The 18,111-nt window shown below is 34.2% G+C and overlaps 1 pseudogene across 1 annotated transcript; it reads right to left on the bottom strand.

Annotated features, from left to right (window-relative positions):
* Positions 1–1,129: 1,129 nt before the first annotated feature.
* On the bottom strand, positions 1,130–1,679 carry LOC307052180 (vacuolar protein sorting-associated protein 29-like; annotated as a pseudogene). Its single transcript has one exon. The product of its transcript is annotated as a vacuolar protein sorting-associated protein 29-like (transcript).
* Between the last annotated feature and the right edge of the window lie 16,432 nt (positions 1,680–18,111).

The raw sequence follows: 18,111 nt of genomic DNA, 5'->3' as shown, positions 1-18,111 counted from the left end.
TTGCACGGTACGCGGGCCTCTCACTGTTGTGGCCTCTCCATTGTGGATCACAAGCTCCGGACACGCAGCCTCAGCAGCCATGGCTCACGGGCCCAGCCATTCCACAGCATGTGGGATCTTCCCAGACTGGGGCACGAACCCGTGTCCCCTGCATCGGCAGGTGGACTCTCAACCACTGCGTCACCAGGGAAGCCCTGCTATAACTATCTGAACAAGTTTTTATGTTAGATCAATTAACGATAAGAAAACTAAAATACTTTATCTTTATGAATTGTTCTTTATCACTTTTCCTTTTTTATATAGATCCAAGTTTCTGAACTGTAGTATTTTTCTTTCACTCCTAAGAATTTTTTAAACATTTTTTTGCAAAGTGGGTCTACTGGCAATATTTTCTCTCAAATTTTGTCAGAAAAAGTCTTTATTTCTTCTCACTTAGGATAATTTCACTGAATCCAGAAATTTAGATTTGTAGGTTTTTTCCTTGCAATGTTTTAAATGTCTTACTTGCATGGTGTCTGAACACGTCTAATGTAATTCTTATCCTTGCTCATTTGTAGGTAGGATATGTATTTTCCCCCTCTGGCTTATTTCAAGATTTTCTCCTGTCTTTGTTTTATTTGCAGTTTGAATATGACATGCCTTGGTATAGATTTGTTGTTATTTATTCTGTTCAGTTTTCTCTGAGCTTCTCTAATCTGTGGTTTCTGGTCTCTCATTAATTTTGGAAATTCCTCAGCTCAATTTTTTTTTTAAATGAAACTGTTTATTACTGGAGAAGAGAAGAATGTCTACAAGAAAATCTAGATTCTTTCCCCTCATGCACTACTCTGGTAATAAAGTTCCAAATATCAACTATGAAGATATTTACAAGGATAAATTTTTCTTAACATGTGACCATTTACTATGTGGTGGACATTTTTTCATAGAAATCATATACTAAAACTAAATATAATCTTATAGTTTACAAGAAGCTTAGAACATTGCATTAACAGAAGATGAGATTATGTTTTATTGCAAAATATTATAAAAGTGATACAATTTTGTGGCTCTTAAACGATTAATTACTTGAGTTGAACAGGGAAATGAAAAAAAAAAAAAAAAAAGAAAAATCATCAGGACACGCCTCGCTTTAAGATTTTTTGTATTTGATTCGTTCTACTTTCACAACGTCTCTAATTAGCTGATACACACAAGTGACAACTGTGGAAGCCTGGATATCAATCAACACAAATGAAGGAATAATGTTTGTTTCCAAGACATTATATGCTCCAGTGGCAGAACCTGGATTAATGTAGACTTTATTTTCATGCTCAAATGCTTCAAATATTTGTGTGTGTCCTGAAATAAGAATATCCACATCAAACTGCCACTGCAACAGGGCTACGCTGGCCATATCTCCCCATGGAATAACTTGATGTCCATGGATCAAACCAATTTTGAACTGCGTAACAGCTAACGACTTTCTGTTCTTGATAATTCAGATTCTCATTGAAGTCTCCTCTCACAATATGAGCATCACCAGCCAGAGTCTGGAGATAGTCATAACTCTCTTTCGTACAAAGGTTTCCAGTGCAGAGAGCGTGCTGAATCATTCCTGGCACCAGCAGTTTTTTGAATTTAGCTGGCAAACTGTTGCTCCAGTGTGGGATGTCCAGGTCTCCTAATACCAACACCAACATCCTATCACTGGGCTCCTCTCAGTCACCAGCACCACTGCCGCCGCCCTCCCTTCCTCAGACTCCTCGGCATCTCAAATATTTTTCCATCCCTTTCTCTCTTCTTCTGGATTACATGTATTACATTGTTTATAATTGTATCATAGTTCCTGGATGTACTTTTTGATTTTTTTTTCATTTTGCTCTTGCTTTTCAGTTTGCAAAGTTTCTTTTGACATGTCTTTTAGCTCACTGACTCTTTCCTCAGTAATTTCCAATCCATTGATGAGTCCAAAGGGCACTCTTCATTTCTGTTATAATGTTTCTGACTTCTAGCATTTAAAATTTTTTTCTTAGGGTTTTCATTTCTCTTCTTACGTTACCCATCAGTTCTTGCATGTTTTCCACTTTTCCATTAGTTCAGCATACTAATCATAACTATTTTATATCCCCAGTCTGATAATTCTAAAATCTCTGCTATACCTGAATCTGGGTTCTGATGCTCACTTTGTCTATTGAACTGTTTTTTTCTATTTGTTTGTTTTTGGTTTTTCATTTGTTTGTTTAGTTGTTTGCTTTAGCATGGCTTATAATATCTTGTTGAAAGCACACATGATGTATTGGGTAAAAAGGTGCTGAATTAAACAGGCCTTTAGTGGGAGGTTTTAAGTTTATGTGGCAAGAGGTTAAACTGTGTTAATGTTTGCTATAGCTGTATGCATTAGAGGCTAATGTTTACTCTAGTGTCTTTCGTTTTGTCTCCTGCTTGTCTTCTTAAAAAGGGTCTGAGCTTTGCAGTCCTTTTAGCTGTAGTCCCTTATTATACAGGAGCCTGGTCTCTGTGGGGTAAGGTGTGGGGTTAGGGGGAGCATCCTATAATCCTATGATTAGGTCTCAGTTTTTTAGTGAGCATGAGCTCTGAGGCTGTGACTTCAACAGTGCTTCTCAGCACTTTTTTCCCCCTGTAGGTGAGAAGGCTAGTAAGGGTGTAACTTCCCTTTCCCAAAGTTGGTAAGCTCTGGTAAAATAGTTTCTTTTGAGTGTAATTCTTTATAAAACGAACAGAATGTTCAGGAGTATTTCAAAATGGTTAATTTTCTTCTCCCAACTACAAGAAGCATAAGGGGATCTTCCTCTGATCTTCAACGTGAGAAGCTGGTAAGGATCCTGGAGGTAAAACTCATAAATGTGAGCTCTGTTCCCCCAAACTTGGTCCTTGGTGTTTTGATCTCAAGCTAGTTTACATTACACCTTTGGCAATTTGTCAATAACATTTGAAGTGTTCCCATAGGTTCTGGCTCCAGCTTGGGTTTTTGCTCTTGGCTGTGGTGTTGGAAAGCTGTGATTTTTGGTATCCATCTCTCCAGCTTTCAGGGCAGTGATTTATCCTTGACCTCACTTTTCTTATAGATCTAAGAAAAGTTGATATTCAGTTTCTTCAGGTTTTTGTTTATTTTGAGGAGGGAGTGAGAACTTCCATGCTCTTTACATGTCAGACCAGAAGCTGGAAGTACAGACCCCTTTCCACTTCAAAGCCAGCAATGGTCTATCAAGTCTTTCTCTGCGATTAGCATCTGAACCTCTTGAGGGAGGCCATTATTCTGTCTACTACAGGCCCTAAGTTCACAGGTCATAGAAGTAGGACTAGAACATAGGTTCCCTTCACCCTGGGTCATCTCTTTAAGTACCTTTTAAATTTGTTTAAAATCCTCTCTCTCTCTCTCTCTCTTTCTCTCTTCTTCTCAAAACACCAGCTTTACAATTATTTTCTCATTTGGATACCATTTTCTTTTTGCCTATGACACTGTTTCTACTAAAACTCTACAAATGTAGTTTCAGTTTGGATTTTAGTCTCTCTGCCTAAGATGATCCTTGAGAAAAAGTGCCCTGAAATTATATCTAGCAATTAGCATCAAAATTCATAGCCCTTACCAGAAGGGTATACATTACAAATTGATTTAGCCCATGAAGCCACATCCCTCTGTGAAATTAGAAGCAGTCATATAATATTGGAGACCTACAGACTATTATTATGAACATTATAGAGATGAGAAGATAACTGAAATAAACAACTGGTACTAAAAAAAAAAAAAAGCAGGGTCAGTATTTCTATGCTTCCAGGTATATAAACTCATATAAGTTCAGATATATTCTTCTGTTAAATTTCACTGGATGTAGCATCAATATTTCAAGTGCCTATTAGTTAGTTTCAATGATCCTTACATAGAAACAAAGTTTCAATAAACAGTCTAATATCATTTATAAAAGGAAAGATAAGTTTTCAAAGCAAATTCTTTCAATGTAACATTAATATAACCTGGAATTATATGGCGTGATAAAAAAAATCTTAAAAAGGACTAAATTTGTCTATAGTGCTCATATATTTTTGAAAAATTTTGAATCTTGGGCATGAGGCCCAAGTCCAGGTCAAATGGATATTCAATTCAAATTGCCATCTGTTAGATATTTTTGAAACTGATATAGTATAAATTTGTGTTTAAATGTATTTTAGTCCTCAAAAGGTTCATACCACAGAATCACCATTTTGACTGGCATTAATTAGAATATTTGTCTGGCAGTATTGGCAGAAAGACCAAGAATTGAATATAGTAACAATGTACCAAATTAATTGACTACTGTGATGGACATCTAGGGCCAAATATTCAAAGGGCATCTACAACTTCTTCTATGAGGGCAGGTTTGAGCTGTTAGTTTCAAATGATGCATACATTGCCAATCCTGTTTCAACAGAACAAAAGGATGTCAGTGGAATGCTTTCAGGGGAGAAAGGTTGAAGAAAGTTATTTCTGACTATGACTAAATTGTAAGGCACCAGCCACACAGATTAATAGACTGCCACAAGTGGTTCTAGTATGCAAATTTATTTTCTGCAATTATATTCTTGAGTGTGGTAGAAATATAGACAGACAGGTTACAAAATCTATTATTTTAAAGAAATTTCATTGCATATAGCTTATATTGTTTAGTAACATGCCATAAAAATAAAAAGCATAAGAATGCTTTATTCTATGCTATTTCATAATTTTTCATATAAAACAAAACTTAACTATGATTTATAATTACATAAAATCTATATATTTTGAACTAATATAATTATATTTCTACTATAGGAAAAGCAGATATTATATTGCTATTAAACTCTTAAAATAATGTGATAAATCATGTTCTTTGGGGGCAAATATTAGATATAAAAAATGGAAGACAATAAGGAGTAATCATTACACTTTCAGGAATTGGACAATTATTTAAAATGTCTTAGACCTATTATAATATGCTTTTCTTTGAATTTTATTTTATTTATTTTTTATACAGCAGGTTCTTATTAGTTATCTATTTTATACATATTAGTGTATATATGTCAATTCCAATCTCCCAATTCATTCCACCACCACCATATAATATTCTTGTAATCTAAGAATTAAAATATAGAACTAGAATAGATTATTCAGTGCATTCTCAATTATGAAGGGAAACATTACCAACAATTTGTTGTGGTTTCTTTTGGACATATGGATTTTTAAAATTTTAATTATTATATTTTTTACAATACATATATAGTAAATATATATCCTGTTAAGAGCTAATTAATAAAAAATGTTACCTACTTATTTTGTACAAATCTTTATTGTGTATAACTCCTCAATGCAAACACTGGTACTAATTTTTGAAATTGTGTTTCTGTGGTAGATATAGGACTTATGATATCAACATATTAAAGGATCCCTGTGAATGATTATTGTAAGTGGTAATAAATATTTATAGCCAATCTAATATAAAGGAAACAATTTATCATAAGGACTTAATGTAAACAACTCAATTCGTTATCATCTATTTCATTATCTCTAAATATCTTCTAATTATTTAATCACAAAATTGTGAAACTATTATGAAGGTGTTCTCAAATGAGAACACATAAATGAAAAAATCTTGACTACTAGAAGGGATATGGACTTTGAGATTTTTTTATAGTCTGACCTCAACCTGTTTACCCCTGCAGCTACAGCTCCCATTCTCTTCCAGGTAATTTGTTTTAAATTGTGCTGTTGTTAGCATTGTCAGACAAAATACAGGGAATCCAGCTAAATTTACATTTCAAATAAACAACAGATACTTCTTTTAGTATAGTTTGTGTCAAATATTGCATGGTTCAATAATACAAAATAAATAATTAATACTAAAAATACTAGTCAGAGTTGAGCAGTGTGGAGTAGAATAGAGTATGGTTATCAGTCCCATGCAATAGTTATACTAAAAAAAAAAAAAATTGTTCATCAAGAATTCAAATTTAACTAGGTTTCCTGTACTTTAATTTACTAAATCCAGAACTCCTAACCATTGCGAATTTGGTTAAGTTGGGAAGTATGTTTCCCAGAGTCTCTGTCACTGTATATAGAGTTAGCCCAAAGAGGACCTTGCATACAATTTAAATGATGGAAATGAAGTGGCCACTATTACTCTGTAAGTCTTTGAGGTCAGATATGGTAATGAACAGAATATTGTCAATTGGGCTTCAGCTGAATCTCACTCACCACTGCTTAGCCCAGGACTCTGCATCTTGAGTGCTGATCTTTCATGAGTGATAGTGGCCCCAGAAATTTTGTTGTAGCAAGAGCCTCCATAGACTTCTCCAGGAGCTGGCAGGGACATGCTTGGATTCTCAGCTTCCCCCACAAAAGCCCCAGTTTGCTCATCTGTGTTATGCTTCATGAAGTGTTGTTAGTCTATCTTTGTGTCTATTCAACCGATCTTTACTTCTCAGCTCTTCACTCCTGTAATATCCATGACTTTCATAATTCTCATCATGGCTCTTTTTTTTTTTTTTTTTTTTTGCGGTATGCGGACCGCTCACTGTTGTGGCCTCTCCCGTTGCGGAGCACAGGCTCCGGATGCGCAGGCTCCAGATGCACAGGCTCAGCAGTCATGGCTCACGGGCCCAGCCACTCCGCGGCATGTGGGATCTTCCCGGACTGGGGCACGAACCCGTGTCCCCTGCATCGGTAGGCGGACTCTCAACCACTGCGCCACCAGGGAAGCCCTCATCATGGCTCTTTATCTCTGACTAAATTCAGATAATTATGAACAATGGAGGTCTCAATATTCTTATCTAGTTATTTTCTTTCACTGTAAATTGGCAAGTGTGGCAATTTGCTTAGCGGGTATATCGCCTCCTTATGGATCATATTGTATTAAGTAAGTGAACCCTCTTACTATTACCCTTATCAATCTATCAATAAAAGGTTTGTTTCCTATTTTGCAATGTTGGCTGCTGTTTTATAGATGTTATTTCCCAATGGAGGTAGGATTAATGGAAGAATAACGTTTTCCTTAAACTGGTTAGTTGAAGGTGCCACTTGGACATATTGGGATCCTCAGACCAGTTGACCAACAAGCAAAGAAGCAGGTTAGCATACTGGTTGAAGTGGCTTATTCTGACTTTATAGAGGAACATAGGTTTACAATGGAAGAAGTGCAGAAAATGCCTGGAATTCAGGAGAAACTTTGAGTTGCTTCTAATTGATAGAATATGGTGAAGTCAATGTGGTTATCACTCCTTTGGTTATGTTACATTATATAAGACTCTGTCTTAGCTGATTGCAGAGAGATCCTCTCCCACTTGTCTTGAGGAGACAAGATGTTATGACCAGACTGTCTAAGGTGGGAGTAACTTGGAAGCAAACCATGGACAGCCCCTAGGAGCTGAGGGCCTCACTTTTACAGCTGCAAGGGATTGAATTCTGCCAACAACCACAGGGGTTTGGAAGAAAACACAAGCTCCAGAAAGGAAGACAGCCTGGCTGACACCTGGACTAGAGCTTTGTGAGACCCTGAACAGAAAAACTAGCTAAGTTATATCTAGATTCTTAACTCACAGAAACTGTGAGATAAGGAATCTGTGTTGTTATAAGCTGATAATTCGATGGTAATTTGTTACACAGCAATAGAAAATTAATATATCCCAGAACACTCATAATGATTCTGCTTTCCTGACAAACCTGATTGATTCCCACTACATGGTACATACTACAGTTGAATTTTTTAGAGTTTTTCCGCAGTTCTTTTGAGATACAATGGACATACAGCATTATATATGTATAAGGTGTATAACATAATGATTTCATATGTGACTACATTGCAAAATGATTACCACAATAAGATTAGTTAACATCCATTACCTCACAGTTACAATTTGTGTGTATGTGTGATGAGAACTTTAAAGATCTACTACTCTCTTTATGACTTTCAATTATACAATAATACAATATCACTAACTATAATCATAATGTTGAAAATTATGACCTCAGAGCTAATTTACCTTTTAAGTTTGTACCTTTTGACTAGCGTCACCTAATTCCACCATCTACTATCCCCCACCTCTGGCAACCACAGATCTGATCTCTGCTTCAGTGAGTTTTCTTGAAAAATTCCACAGATAGGTGACCTCATCCAGTATTTGTCTTTCTCTGTCTTACTGACTTATATCATTACTGTTTCTCCTCACTAAACTGCAAACTTCACGAACCAGTTTCTTCTTTGTATCTCAGTCTCAATATACGAGGTACCAAATGAATAGCTGCAGAGTGACAGTGACTGCCTGATCAAATCAATGAAGTAATGAACAAATTACGATTCCATATCAGATTTTGTTTGGAAAGCGAGAATGAACCATGAGAGCTAAAATTGTCCTTATTCTCTGTAAGGATGGTAAATTGCTAACAGTTCTAATTACTAGCATAAAGTTGCTTCAGGAGAAGTTTAAAAAATCATTTTAGTTCTCTGATTATGAATCATCATGATATACAGAGTTTGACATTAGAATCACTTGAGGTACTCATTAAAAAGTGCAGACTTATGGCCCTTAACTCAGGTACAATGGCTTAGGATTTTTCAGAGTGGGTCTCAGAACATGCTTTTTACAGACTCCTCAAATGATGTTTATTCACACAAACATTTGACAACTATTTCTGGAGAAACATGACTTTCCTTTTACAATTTTTTTTTTAAATATCTGTTTTTACATAAAGTAGGTTCTTCACTGTGAAAACTAGAAAATCAAAATCTTCTATACTTATAATTAGGTAATAACAATGAGTTCATATACTGTTGCTTAAAGTCAGAAGACAGTTGAATTGAAGAAATGAACGAATTAGACTAAGGGATATATGCCAACAATTGAAAAGGATCATCTAATGACCATGTAGAACTGCAATTTCAGAATTTTATTTTATGTATTATGGGTTAAAAATTATACTCTCGATTCACTTACTTTTTGAAATGTTAAAATTCAGAAAACAATTTTTTTAACTTAACTGTGAACATAGTGTCAGATTGTTAGTGTTTTTCCATAATTTTAAAAAGAAACCCTGATTCCATTTCTGTTAATTAGATCTCAGGTTTATAAAAAGAATTTTAATATTTATGTCTGGGTCCTTGTTGAAAGGAGGATATTCTGTTAGCATTTCACTAGTATAATGATATATTATCTTTAAATCCACTTGTCAAAAAACCCCATGAGTCATTCACTGAAAAATGAGTAATCAAAAAATTCTTTAGCATGCATTGTTACACCAAAATCAATAATATGTTTTATAAAAAATATTCTGATCAACTTTTAATGGTAAATGTATTTATATTATACTCACTAACATAAAGCAATTACAGTTTTCTAGAAACATGAGAGAGCATGAGAAAGCTGTACACTAGTACAAAAGTAGAAATGGTTTATAGTAGTTTGTAGAAATTAATGTTTAATAAAAGGGTAATAAATTTATTTCAATATTATAATACCAAACACTAATTTGCCTTTAAAACATATAAAGTAATTAAAGTACATGATGTTATTTCTTACTCACTCATCTATCCACATCTCAATGTGTTTTGCAAAGTGACATGAAATTAGTTAATTCTTAACAAAAATAAGACTTAATTATTAAAATTGCAATATAATAAATGGCTTCAAAATTGCATTTTTTGTACTGTATGTTAATTAACTTTTTAAAAATTGATTTTTAAATGTACTTATAGAAGTATTCATTTATGACCTTTCCAGTACCAACATTTTCTGATTAAAAGAAAACAAAACAAAACAAAACAAAACAAAAAAACAGCTCTCCTAAATTTTGAAATTGGGAAGCTTAGTAGATATTGTGAAAAAATGGAAGACTGGAAAAAAAGCCTGGCAATTCAATCAAGTGACATTGTTCAAATATGGAAATATCTCATCAATATATTACTAAAATGCAGTGATTTATTGGAGTTTTAAAAGCTTAAATAAATAAATATGCAGGCAAGATGACATTTTAAGAACACGATAAGTTAAGATTTAGACAGCCACCCATAATGTATGTGTTAGTGGCAATAATTTTATTTCAGAACTGATCTATCATAAGTATATTTGGAGAAATATATGCATTGTTTATAATGTTATATCTTTTAAAATGTTAATAAGTTTAGATTTTTTAAGAAAGGTATTAAGAAAACAATTATATTGCAGAGATGACAAATATATTTAAGATATACTGTGAAGTATAGTAAAAATAGTACTGGGCAAAGAATCAGAAACCTACCATCTGCACATTCTCACCAAATTATTAGCAACTTGATCTTGGATAAGTTAAATATAAGATGGGGTTAACTTAAAAATTAAATATGATGATAATTAAGTTGGTTCTTAAACTGGTCAATATTATTAATGAATATTAAATGCTTAGCACTCATTTGTAAAGGATGTCTTTTAATTATTTGTGCATTAATTCACAAAATACTGCAATGTAAGTTAAAATTTGCAACCAAATACTATCAGTTATGTTTTTAAACTGATTTGATTCTATCAAATAATTATAAACACAACATTGCCAACTGATTAAATTTAGGCTGTACACATAAATTTAACCTGTACATATATGATAGAAAGACATTCACAATTTGGTATTAATTTTGCCAATTGAGTGTAACTATTTCATTAACTTTCCCCTTATAGATTTTCAGTATTTTTGACTTTTAGAATTTTAAAATAGGAATGACTTATCATCTCTAAAATCCCGCTAATGAAACTTAACCTTCAGTGGCCTTCAGGGACATAAGACCCTTCTAGGGTCTTGTTATTAAAAGTGTGTTCCTGGGCTTCCCTGGTGGCACAGTGGTTGAGAGTCCGCCTACCGATGCAGGGGACACGGGCTCGTGCCCCAGTCTGGGAAGATCCCACATACCGTGGAGCGGCTGGGCCCATGAGCCATGGCCACTGGGCCTGCGCATCCAGAGCCTGTACTCCGCAACGGGAGAAGCCACAACAGTGAGAGGCCCGTGTACCGCAAAAAAAAAAAAAAAAAAAAAAAGTGTGTTCCTTTCTTAAATTGGGCCCTCAATATTGCATAAGCTTCGGGCTTCAGGTACTCATATACATTTCCAACTACTAGAAAGAGACTCCTTTATTTCCCTTTTTTCCAGTGTGTGTATATAGTTGTTTATATATGTATGTGTGTGTCTGTGTGTATCTGCTGTTGCTGTCTTTTAATATTTAAATATACATATTCCTCCAAGGGAAGAATTTTAATAGGACTAGTTTGAATAGCTTGCCTATCCCAAAAGTTAGGGGGGAGAGCAAATCAAATTGTTTTGGAGCTGAATTATAATCAGTCTTGGAATAGGAAGACAACTTCTAGAAGAATAAGTTGCTCTTCCAAACAATGGTTGGACAGACCAAACATCAGAGGACAAACACCATACATATGTTTGGAAAACAGGGCATGAGTTGGTAGTAGGCAAAAGATAAGCCTAGGGAGAAAGCAGATGCCAAATCACAGGAGTCTCTACATGTGGTGGCAGATATGTTTTATGGAATTCAGCTGCAGAACCATGTAACTTGTTATGGATTTTGTCAAATGAGGCAATGCAGATAAAGTTTGAGGAGAGGGATAAGCCTTGTTCTGTCTTAGAAAACTGAATGTGTTATGTGACTTTCATAGAAAATGAAACAGAGAAAAAAAAAACAGATTTAAAGGATGAGAAGACAAAAGAAAGTCTAATTATAACCATTTATTTTGCATACAGAATAATAACTGTAGTGTTCTGATGACTGATACATATATTTTAGTAAATAGTAAATCAATGGTAAGTTATTCAACATATTTTAGTAATGGACTAATCTCTTATTATTTTGAAATTATTTACAGGACTATTTTAGAGATGTATATTTTGTAAAAGAAGTTCAGCACAAACAACATAATTATCTGATTCCAGCTTTGCAAACTAATTTCATCTTGTAAAAATAACAATGTTAGGCATGTAAATGAAGAAAACACTTAAATGATGCTATCAAAGGAAAACAATTTCCTGCTGTTAGTTGAGTGCTTTGACAAAATTCAAGATATATAAAACTGTGAAATATTGATCTTCAATGATGATAACTGCAGTTTTATTATTAATAAAACTAAAATATTGATTTAAGAAATTCAATTTGATGAATGTTTGTGAAATAGAGGTGCAGTTTTCTCTACAAATATTGACCTCTACAGAAAAAAAAGGTGGAAAAAATTCTTGTTTTTCCTGCTTTAAGCAAATCACTCTGTATGTTTTTGTGTATGTGTGTGTAGGATACTTGCATTAATATCTTTATAAAAGAAAAACAAGTTTTTTGAAATCTTTGTTGACCTGAAACAAATAGACTGCCACATATTTCTCCAGCAAAGATGAGTTTACTGGGGATCAACAGAGAATTTCAATTCAGAGTCTGCAACCATGGCAAGTCACATGCAAATTCCCTGCATGGCAAAAGGAGGAACACTATTATAGAAAGGAAAGGGAAGTTGGGAGGGCCATAGTAAACAGAGTCCATGGTTTTTCATTGACTGAGTCCTTGCCAAGAAGTAAGAGTCCTCCTTCTTCCTCTTGGGCTCTGCTATTGCCTCAGAGCATGAGAGCTCCCCTTCTGGTCTCCCAACTCTATTTAATTGAAGTTTCTGTTTATTAATTTTCTACACATTCAACACTAATATTTATTTTAATAATTTTCAGTCACTTTAATCTTTCTAAAAATCTGACAAGTGTATTCATAGCATTCAGTGCTGACCAAATTTCATGTAACTTTTTCACTCATAAACGTATTCATTTCACACATATATGTTGCTCTGTTCTATAAGATTTATAGATTACAGGGATACAATGAGAAAAAAAGTTTTTACTTTTTTATGCAATGATTTGATTTTATCTCCTCTCTTAGGATATCAATTATATTTCTTTTTAATATTTTTTAGTGGTTTCCATACAGCTCCCAATATTTATTTTTAACTAATCTAACCCTCCCTTTAAATAACACTAAAGTGCTTCAAGTGTAGTGTAGCTACCTTATCATAGAATATTCTGAATTCCTCTCTCTCAGCTCTTATGACATTGTTATACTTTTCACTTATTCATATGACATATCACTCAGTATATTCTTACTATTTTAAACAAAAGTTATATTTTAGATCACTTAAAAATGAAACAAATATTTTATTTACCTTCATTTATTCCTTTTCCAATGGTCTACCTTTCTTTATATAAATCTAAGTTTTTCATCTTCATTATTTTTCTTCTCCTGAAGAATTCCTTTTAACATTTCTAGCAGTTCAAGTCTGTAAGTAATAAATTCTCTGTTTTTGTTTCTCTAGAGAGTCATTTTATCTCCTTCTCTTTTGAAGAATAATTTTGCTACATATAGAATTCCAGTTTTGTTTGTTTGTTTGTTTGTTTGTTTCCCAACACTTTAAGTATTTCACTCCACTCTCTTCTTATTTGTGTAGCTTCTGATGAGAAGTCCACTGCAATTCTTGTTCTTGGGCCTTTATGGTAAGACATTTTATTTTGTTATTCAAGGTTTTCTCTGCTGTTGATTTTCTGCAGTTTGAATGTGATATGTCTAAGTGTTTTTGTTTGTTGTTTTATTAATCCTCTGGGTTTCCTCTGATCTTTCTTAGTCCGTAGTCTGGTGAATATCATTAATGTGGGGAAGCTTTTGGCCATTATTATTTCAAATATTTCTTCTGATTTCTTTTATACTCTTTTTTTCTCCTTCTGGAATACCAATTACATACACGTAACAGGTCTTGAAATTTACCTAAAGTTCTTGGAGAGAACAAGGCCCTGTGTGAAGTTGTGGGGTGTTTCTTAGTTTTACATTTCTCTTTTTATTTTGTTTTCCAGTCTCTACTTGTGTCCCATCTACTTATAAACAGTGGTCAAAATAATTTCATGGCTGCTCCTAGAGACACATCCTGAGTAGGATAGCTCTCCCATAGAGGAGGGGTATAGAAATGTTGAAATGAAAAGAATTTGAACACAGGAAGAGGTAAAGAATGGATGTCAGGATTGCAGTCTATTACTGATCTACCCCATTATTCTTGATAACACTAGCTTTGGAATCCACTAACATTTCAGTAATTTGGACTCATCGCTTTGTAGGGGTGCTGTCATGAATGAACTCATGGCCTGATCTCAGTATGTCCTGTATCTCACCTATCCATCTCTTGCTTTTCACTGTCATTTTTTAGATGAAACTCAGAGTAGCCTTTAAATCTCTGAAAACAGCTTTATTTTATTTTCATCCTGATTTGATGATTTAGATGCATATATGATTTTACTTTGTAAATAATTTTCTCTTAGAATTCCAAGTGATTTTTCCATCTTTCCATTTCTGAGTTCCTGATGAGAAGTATAATGGCATTATTCTTTTCTCTGTGGAGATGAACTGTTTTTTTTTTTTTTTCTTAAATTTCTTAGGCCATTTTCTGAAACTTGGAATTTTCAAATATCACTAAGATGCATTAAATGTAGGTTTCACTTTCTTATCTTTTTTAAAAAAAAATCTGTCCATTCATTTGTTTTAGCACTTACATTAAAAGACTTGATACTTTTCTTTTCAAAAACAATTGTGTTATTCTACAATTCCTCCCTTCACCCAATATTTCACCTCCTCAGTTTTGGCCTCTATATTATTTTTCTCTCAATATTTTTATTTACTTGTCTTTTTATCCTATCCCATTGCAGTATCATTGATATTTTTTCTTCTAACTGCTCTATTGCTGTATTTTTTTCTAATTATTAAGAGCTCTTTGTGTTATTCAATTTTTCCAATTGTTTCTTTTTTCTAGCATCCTTTTCTGCTTTGTAGGTAAAATATTATTGAATTTGAGGACACTATAATGTATTTTATTATGTTTTACTTTTTGAATTATCCTCTTAAATATTTCTTGATATTTTACACTAAATTATCTATTTTCTTTCCCCAATGTACTGTGATCTTAAATTGCCCATGCATTTTTAGAATGGGAGACTTGCTTAAATTTTCCTAAGTAGGTGATTTTTTTGTTGTTGCTATTTTATATGTATATTTATTTTCCCAATAGTTGTCACCCTCAGGTAGGGAAATAAAATAATTAGAAACTCATTGTTGGATATTGATACTGCCATTTAGCACATTGCACTATAGGGTTCGTGGTAGGAGAAACTTATGAATAGAGTTTACCTAAGGCTACCGTAATCCATATCTCATTCTGGTAAGAATAATGCTTAGGTATTTTTTTCCAGTTATAAAATCAAGCTCTACATACATGTTTAGGGATAGAGTTGGCATAATTTTTGCATAGATAGCATTTAGCAATGCCTTATTTCTAGCTTCCCTTTTACTTCCAGTCCTCACTACTTAATCACATTATGCTCACCTTTTCCCTATAGTTCTATTTGGCAAATCAGTTTCCTCCTCTTGGTCTAATTTATTCTGGACTCTGAACTCATTTACTCTGCCTTTGTGGTCAACATCTTTCACCCTCAACTTATCTTTCAGACATGTGTTATTATCTTTTGTCTACCCTCATAATCTTTCATCCTTGTCCTATTAATGCTTTTAGTTTTTTTTAAATTTAAATAAAATCTCAGAAGGAAGAGAAAATAAAAAACATTATGGATGTTGGCTGTGTAGAATTGGAAGTCAATGTGATCCCACAGTTTTCAATGATTTACAGAGCTTGTTACTTCTTAAGGGTTTAATTGTTTAGTACAACTGCCATATTGGCATTGCCATCCATTTAACATGGCATTACATTTATTTGCTTCACTCATCAGTGATTTTGAGCCACTGCCTAATTAGATACAAATAATGTAACAGTAGGGTGCTGGATTTGTTTTCCCTGTTCAATAGGTGTTTATTAAATAACTACTCTGTATCTAGCACAGTGTTCTAGCCAATGACATGCAAAGGCAATAGATAATATTAATTCATAATATATGTGTCCTAGGCACTAGGTAAAGCACTTTGCAACCAGCGCTTCATTTTATATTCAAGCAATTCTTTTGAACTAGATAATATTATTGTTTCTCTTTTTCACAAGAGGACTCTAACATTTACCCAGTTTGATTCACCTGCAAGTAGCAAAGAAGAATAAGAACGCTGGTTTGTCTGTCACATATATTTACAACTGTTATATCTTCTTCTTGGGTTGATCAGTTGATCATTATGTAGTGTCCTTCTTTGTCTCTTATAACAGTCTTTATTTTAAAGTCTATTTTGTCTGATACGAATACTGCTACTCCTGCTTTCTTTTGATTTCCATTTGCATGGAATACCTTTCTCCATCCCCTCACTTTCAGTCTGTATGTGTCCCTAGATCTGAAGTGGGTGTCTTTTAGACAGCATATATATGGGTCTTCTTTTTGTATTCACTCAGCCAGTCTAAGTCTTTTGGTTGGCACATTTAATCCATTTACATGTAAGGTAATTATCAATGTGTGTATTCCTATTGCCATTTTCTTAATTGTTTTGGGTTTGTTTTTGTAGGTCTTTTTTCTTCCCTTCCTCTTTTGTTCTTTTGTGGTTTGACTTGTGTTATTAGTTTCAAAATGTTTGAACTATGCTCTTAAATAGTATCTAGGTTAAAGAAAGAAACAGAAAAATGAACAACTAATCATTTAACATGAGTGATTTTTTATTTTTTTTTTTTGCGGTACACGGGCCTCTCACTGTTATGGCTTTTCCCATTGCGGAGCACAGGCTCCGGATGCGCAGGCTCAGTGGCCATGGCTCACAGGCCCAGCTGCTCCACGGCATGTGGGATCCTCCCAGACTGGGGCATGAACCTGTGTCCCCTGCATCTACAGGCGGACTCCCAACCACTGCGCCACCAGGGAAGCCCCATGAGTGACATTTATTCTCCCTTCCTGAATTTCTGCTCCTCTATTGATGGCCTTTTATTTCCTAGAGGAATAAAGACTAGTGTCTGTGCTTGCCTGGTGGTGCAGTGGTTGAAAGTCCACCTGCTGATGCTAGGGACACGTGTTCGTGCCCCAGTCCGGGAAGATCCCACATGCTGTGGGGTGGCTGGGCCCGTGAGCCATGGCTGCTGAGCCTGCGAATCTGGAGCCTGTGCTCCACAACAGGAGAGGCCACAATAGTGAGAGGCCCGTGTACCACACACACAAAAAAAAGACTAGTTTCAAGGCTCCCAAAAACAAATAGCGCTCATGTTTTTTGTTTTTTTAATTTTTATTTTAGTAAAGTTGTTCAGTTAGGACAGGCAGAGCCAGAGATAAAGTTATCATGCATTATTTTATTGAAGATAGGTTTTTACATGATTTTCAGCTCAGGAATTAGCAATTTTTCAAAAGAGAAAACCATATTGCCACCAAAATGGGCTTCAATTTTTTGTGAAGTTAAGTTAAATATATAAAAATAGGAATTAATAGGGCAGATGGAACATAACTCCCTCATTCACCCAAATTTCATTACATATGAATATTTCCAATCATTTCAGTACATGATAGTGAGATGAAGGTGTATTATCATACCAGGTATATTGATGCATGTTGGGAACAGGAAGAGTTGAAGTGATTGATATTTGAAGTAGAGCCAGTCAAAGAAGCCACAGTGCAGAACATTTGCAGGAGGTGTTTTTAAGACATACAGAAATAGAAGAAGGTGCCAGCCTTTTTGGCCTGTCCCTATATCACAAATAAAACCTGTTAATCACCGCACTATGCTTGCAAACATAGAAACCTTTGTCACACTCCCAGGCTGGGCAGAGACCTGCTGCATAAGTGTGTCAACACAACTGCTGAAGAAATTTACATAGTTCCCCATGTTAAACTTTTTAAGTTTTGACTAATAAATATGAATGGACAAGGGAGAATTACCAGATATTTAAGGGACATAGAAGTACAAATTTAAAAATAAAACAACTCAAATGACACATGCAGAGTAGCTTTCATAATGCAGAGAAAAATCAGGAAATATAAAATAATTTAAAAGAATTCAAATTAGTAGCTTCAGAAAGATTCATGAAGATATTGGATATATAAAAATGGAATAAGCTGTTATGAAAAGAAGAAAGGAGAGACTATGAACAAGTTCTTAGATATGGAAAATACGATTGCTTAAATAAAATATTTAATAGAAGGGCTAGAAGAAAAA

The sequence above is a fragment of the Hyperoodon ampullatus genome (genome assembly GCF_949752795.1).
Source record: "Hyperoodon ampullatus genome assembly, chromosome: 4".
NCBI lineage: Eukaryota > Metazoa > Chordata > Mammalia > Artiodactyla > Ziphiidae > Hyperoodon > Hyperoodon ampullatus.
Note: the sequence above shows the minus strand (reverse complement) of the source record. Positions and strands in the feature narration are given on the sequence as shown.